Here is a 6,877-nt window from a genome sequence, read left to right as displayed (position 1 = left end):
CTCTCTCTCTCTCTCTCTCTCTCTCTCTCTCTCTCTCTCTCTCTCTCTCTCCCTCTCTTTCTTTTTTTCCCTGACACAGGGTTTCTCTGCGTAATCCTGGCTGTCCTGGAACTCACTCTGTAGAGCAGGCTGACCTGGAACTCATAGCTCCATCTGTGTCTGCCTCCTGAGTGCTGGGATCAAAGGCATAGGTCGTCACTCTCAGCTGCTTTTCACCTTTGTAAGAAAGTGTCTCTACTTTCTTACTCTATGCATCTGATACAACTGTTTGTTTTGGGACATAAGAACCTGGAAACTTCAGTGTGCGCACTCCAGGCTTGGATTGACACCTACAGCAATATCTTCACTGAGGACGTCAGCGGCTAATTTATCATGCGCTGGCAAGTTATTGTCTACCCACGTGTCATGATGTTTGAGTGCTCATGTGTGCACACACACATACATAATGAATAAATTTTAAGAAGTGGAGAAGGCAATAGGGGGATGACATAGCGGTTAAGAGCATTTCCTGCTCTTGGGGAGGACTCAAGTTTAGTTCCCAACATCCACATCCACATCAGGTGGCTCCTAACTGCCTAGAGCTATGGCTCTGGAAGATCCAATGCCCTCTTCTGGCCTCTGCCGGCACTCTGCATACACATGTTCACCCATGGATGCATGTGTGTGTATGTGTGCGCTCACACACACAAAGCTAGATTTGGGAAAGGTGATACTTCAACAACAAAGCTGACTTGGGGAGATAAAAAGCCTTTAGAGAGCACATTTGTGTTTATTTATTTTTCCTCATTGTGTTTTAGAGACCAGACACTTTTTCTACATGATACTGATTTGGGTCAGGTGGGTAGCTCAGTGGGTAGAGTACTCATCTAGCCTGTGAGGGAAGAGAGTCTTGGTTTTGAGCCTAAGCTCCACAGAACAATGGTAACAGCAGATATTGCCAATTTAAAACCTGAAAACATTGTGTGAAGAATCCATTATATACGATTTCTGCTTAGAAAATAGTAAGACCATCCATACCTGGGCCGTGCGGGAGAGCTGGCCCTGCCCCTCACTAGCTGCCAGCACAGGAGAGCTGTCAGGCTGACCAACTCAGCTATCATTCAGACCCAGATCCAGGGCTTTGAGCTGGTCCACCTGAACCATCTACCCCACCTATGAGCTGCTGGAGCATGGGAAGGAGTGGGTCTTGCAGAACCAAAGCTATGGGATCTCCAAAACACAGAACAACAGGATAGCTGAGAGAAGTCCTAATGGGGATCCAGTATTGATAGAGTAGCAGAAGCCAGAGACCTTGAACCAGACCAGTGGCTCATTGCAATGCACATTTGCAAGTAAAGCTGTATGGACCATAGGGCATGCTGTGTAACACACCATGGCACACTGCATCTTCCATGGCTATGGTGAGATGCTTATATATTTTTTAAACTTTTTATCTTCTTTTGGGCATGAGGTTACAAGACTGGAGGGCAGATATGGAAGGATGGGGGAATGAGTGGGATTGGAGTACATGATGTGAAATTCATACAGAATCAATAAAAATTGTGTGTCTGTGTATGTGTGGCGGGGTAGGGGTGGGGGAGAAAATAGTGAGACCTCTGAAAAGGCAAGCCACTATTTGTAAATGCTTTTCACAGGTATATTTTACAGATGATCATGGCAATATGTATTTTGTTATGCACAGAATGAAGACCATTATGAAAAAAGTCCTCTGGTGCATTCTGATATTCAAATGCTGAGCAGAAACCAGGAGAAGGTGTCAGGGAAGGGAATCCTGGCTGGTGTGGAGACAGAGAGCTAGGTAGGAATACAAGTGGCCTGGGATCTTGTTCAGGTTTGACTGATTCTACACAGAGGCCATTTAAGACCCTCTCTGGAGTTTACCTGCTGACCTTTAAACAGCATGGGTCTGGGCTGGTGAGATGGCACAGCAGGTTTAGGGACTTGGCACCAAGCCTGACCATCTGACAACCCAAGTTTGATCCCTAGGACCCATGTGGTAGGAAGAGAGAGCCACCTTGGAAGTTGATCTCTGACCTCTGTTCATGAGACAAAATAAATAAATAAAAGCTGAGAGAGGAGGGTGTCTAGGGGCTGCAGAGATGGTTCAGACTACTTGTTACTCTGGCAGAGGACCTACATTCGGTTCCCAGCCCCGTGACATCACAGCTGCCTATAACTTCTATTCTAAGGGAGGGTCTAACACCCTCTTCTGGCCTCCTCTGGTACCAGGCATGCACATGGTACACAGGTAAAATATACACATAAAAACATTTAAAAATAAAAGATTGATATGGACATCAGATCCCTGAGATTTCTCAGTGTAAAAGGCTGTTGAAAGAGTATTTTCAGAGATGGTATAGTCGCCCTGGAGCTTCACTGGCAACCTGCCACTGCTGTGCCTGGGTTCCCATCCTTCCCTGCCATCTTGTTTTACTTATTGTTGTGCGATAAAGACCATGACCAAAGCAATTTGAAGAAAGGGTTTATTCAGCTTCCTTGTCCCAATCACAGTGGGAATCTGGGGGCAGCAACTGAAGCAGAGACCATGTAAAAATAATTGTTAACTGGCCCGCTCTCCATGGTTAGCTCAACTTGCTTTCTTAAACCACCCAGGACCATCTGCCGGGAGGGGAGGGGTGTGCTGATCGTGTCCTGTCCCCATCAATTATTTATCAAGAACAGACTTGCCTACAGGCCTGTCTGATGGAGGATTTTCTCAGGTGAGATTCCCTCTTCCCACATGACTCCCGCTTGTGTTTGGTTAACAAAAAACTAACCAGGACACCTTTTCAACTGATTCAGGAAAGGAAGGAAGGTATGTAGGGATTAAGAGGAAGAAAAAATGGTAATAGCCAGTGAGAGAGTCCAACGAGGTGCCTCAGAGTGGGAAGATGGACACACACATGCTTTAGAGACACCGTACAGAGAAGGGCTGGGGATCAGAGGGAAAAACATTAAACTTAACTTTGTTTATCATATAAATAGTAGCTGATGTTCACAAGCCTGGCCCCTGCTGAATGTGTCCTCTGTATCTTTTTAGTCCATTTTCAGGCCTCTCTCTTTACAGTGTGATACTTAGTCTCACAAAATTCATTAACTGGGCTAGCATTGCAGTATTAGTTATCTGTTACTGCATGGTGAAGAAATACCTGCTAGAAGCCGGGCAGTGGTGGCGCACGCCTTTAATCCCAGCACTTGGGAGTCAGAGGCAGGTGGATTTCTGGGTTCGAGGCCAACCTGGTCTACAGAGTGAGTTCTAGGACAGTCAGGGCTATCCAGAGAAACCCTGTCTCAAAAAACCAAACCAAACCAAACCAAACCAAACAAAACAAAACAAAAAAACCAAGAAATATCTGCGAGAAGCAACTCCAGGGAGAAAAGGCCTGCTGCTCATTATGAAAGGAAAGGCATGAGGATTGGGGATCTCTCCCCATGGCAACAGGAGCTGGTGGCAAGGCTTGTCCTGTCTCAGCAGATCTGGAAATAGAACCAGAGGAGGGCTATAACTCTCAAAGACATACCCCTAATCGTGTTTGTCCATTAACTATGCCCACAAAGGGTCTACAGGGAACCAAGTTTGCCAATAGGTGAGCCGGGGGCACAATTCACATTCAAACTATAACAATCACAGTTGGGTTTTTTTTTTTGTTTGTTTGTTTGGTTTTGGTTTATTGAGACAGGGTTTCTCTGTGTAGCTCTGGCTGTCATGGAACTCACTCTGTAGACCAGGCTGGCCTCAAACTCAGAAATCTGCCTGCCTCTACCTCCTAAGTGCTGGGACTAAAGGCGTGCGCCACCATCTCCTGGCTAACAATCACAGTTGTTAAGAAGCAGGATTTCAGGTTGAACGCCTGACACCAGAGTGAGTGTTCATGAACACTGTCTTCCTGCTAGCCAAAAGCCAAGCTCCTGGTCCAGGCAATGCCGCTATTGTACTCAATTCCCATTTAACCTGATCTCAGGGCTGATCTGTCACCTCTTATAACAGGCAGCCAGTCACCAGACAGACAGGCAGGCACCTATCTTATACTCATGAATCCCCGATGACATTTAGGAAGTCTAGGTAACGAATATTAATAATAATGTGTGGGTGTTGGCATCCAGGGAGAGTCTCTATAGCCAGTTGATTAACTCCATCTTAATCTAATGGTGAAGTTAACTCTTGCCCTGGGTGTAAGATCATCCCTGCGCTCCCCCACAGATGACCACTGATTGCTGAGGTTTATGTGGAAAGAACACATAAATGAGGGTATGTGATGATCCCCAGCCAACTGCATCACATTTTCTTAGCATCAAAAAAACCAGTAAGCCTCATTATCAGAGACCTGTAGGTATCTAATTACCAGTTATGGTGGAAGGTCACAGAGCTGTGATGCGATATGTTCATTAGGGCTTTTCAGCTGCTGGTCCTGGCCTTGACATTTCAGCTGCTGGCTTGTGAGAGCCTTGGGAAGGATGCGACAGTCTCCAAGAGCGTGTGCCTTCCCTGACTCTCGCCTGTTTCAATGTGGGGATATTCTATGTGTTTCCTAATTAATCAGACTCAGGTTAAATTCTACGTTGTAGCAGTCTCTCTTGTAAAGAAGAGTCACAGTCTGGAGTATTGTGTGGCTCTGGAGAGGGGGAGTGGGGAGGGGTTGGGGGACGCACTATCCTAAGGCTCGGAATATGGTAGGTGATCGCTCACTGCAAATTCTTTATAGCCATTGGCCACGAAGAGTCTTAGTAAGCTTTTCTTGAATAATGATTATTTGCTCACAGCTCTCCAACCTAAACTGGGCTTAGCTGGGTGTTTCTTCTGTTGGTCCCATGGGCCCACAGCTACAGCCCCGAGCCCCTCCCCATGCTTTTATCATTCTCACCCGGTGGGCTTGAACTGGGGCTGGAAATCCAAGATGGCTTCTCTTAACATGTCGGATATCTGGCAAAGCTGGTTGGAATAGTTAGGCCTGGGTTCTCTCTCTCTCTCTCCCTCTCTCTCTCTCTCTCTCTCTCTTTTCTTTTGACCCTTAGCCAACAAGGTCATCTTGTGTAGGTGTTTAGTGTACAGCCGTATGGGGTCCTCCATCAGAAAGGACCTGGCTTGGTTTAATGTCCTAAGTGGGTTGTGTTTTTTTTTTTATTGTTGTTTTGTTGTTGTTGTTTTTTTTGGTCAACCTGACAGAAGCTAGGGTCATCTGGGAAGAGGCTCTTCAGTTGAGAAGATTCCTGCACCAAATTGCCAGTAGGCAAGTCTGTAGGGCGTTTTCTTGATTGCTAATAGTTACAGGAGGGTCTAGCCCAGAGCAAGCTCACCCTTGACCAGGTTGACCTGGATTGGAATAGAAAGGAGGCTGAGCAAGACGGTAAGCAGTTCTCCAGGTAAGCAGTTCTCCAGGTAAGCAGTTCTCCAGTTTCTGCCGCAGTCCCAGGCTTCTGCCTTGAGCTCCTGGCCTGACTTCACTCAGGAAGGGGGTGTGACCTGAGGGTTGTAAGAGAAAAGAAACCCTTCCTTCCCCAACTTGTTTTTGGTCAGTGGTATTTTAGCAACAGAAATCCGGAGACAGCAATGCCTTCAAATTGTTAATTTTCAAACAAGGCATTCTATATTTCTATTTTCTTCTGAGGCCTCAAATGACTTTAGCAGTCTTTATAGGCAAATCTCTTTCCTGCATGTAGAGCTGTCAGATGCCTTAGACACTTGCCTGGAACCCGTACAGTGTCACCTGACTGCACTCTACAGGTCAAGGCAGTTTACAAAGACCACCCTGACTCAAGGCAGGAGCAGGCAAATGTTTGCAGTCATCACCTCTGGTTTCTTACTCCCAGAATCCCAGGAGCTGCAGACCCTAAGAGAGCTAGAGAGATCTTTGGTGCCAACCACTATGTATGTCCCCTCTCCAAGCTACCTCATAAACAGGGATTTATGGCAGATGGTGAAATATGGTCTGGAAATGTGGTGTAACCACCTTTCAAACACATCTCAGGAAAGTGGAAAGACATTGACACTCAGGACCCAGGACCACATCTTACTGTTGGAGGTCATGTTGGCCAGCCAGCCACGGCTTTGGGTGGGAGAACTGGTCTATCAGAAAAGCAGCTGCCTCTTCTAAGACCGTGGGTAAGGTGGTTGTCTACACACAGCTGTGAGTAAATTGGGCCACATGGCGTGATGGAAAAGCTTCTCTTTATTTACCAGTCATTTAAGTGCCCGTAATTACGTGCAGCACAATGTTTGCACCTGTAGGGATATAACTGTGGCCCTAGGAGAGAGGGCTTGCTTCTTTCAAGTCACGTAAGGGTGTGTCTTGTTAATTCTGGTTAAAGTGGGAATTGGAGATTAAGGGGAACAGGACGTTGATTCATGCTGTTCCTTGGGCCTGGGGTCTTGGTCCCAGTTGTTGCTGGCTGGCTTACAATGTAACCCCACGTGCTTACAACACCAGTGTATCACAGAGGGTCAGAAAACATTCCTCCACTGAAAGGCCAAATAACTCTAAGGGATAGCTGAATGAAGACGGGCCATTAACTGATTAGTTCTACTCTCTTGATTTGGTTCCATTCCGGGAAGGAGGATGACAGATTCGGGTCCTCTGGAGGAGAGATTCCTACATGGATACCCTATCTCTTGACCCTGTCCTCAGCGTGCCTTCTCTTCTCAACTCCAAGGTCTCTTTTGTTGTTTTTCCAGACAGGGTTTCTCTATGTAGTTCTGTGCCCTGGATCTCAGTTTGGAAGCCAGGCTGGCCACAATGGCATTTGCTGCCACCACCACCACCACTACCATCACCATCACCATCACCAGCACCATCAGCAGCACCAGCACCATCATCACCACCATCACCACCAGCACCAGCACCAGCACCACCAGCACCAGCACCAGCACCAGCACCAGCAC

The sequence above is a fragment of the Mastomys coucha genome, unplaced genomic scaffold (assembly GCF_008632895.1).
Source record: "Mastomys coucha isolate ucsf_1 unplaced genomic scaffold, UCSF_Mcou_1 pScaffold21, whole genome shotgun sequence".
NCBI classification, from domain to species: Eukaryota; Metazoa; Chordata; class Mammalia; order Rodentia; family Muridae; genus Mastomys; species Mastomys coucha.
This window is presented reverse-complemented; position numbering follows the sequence as displayed.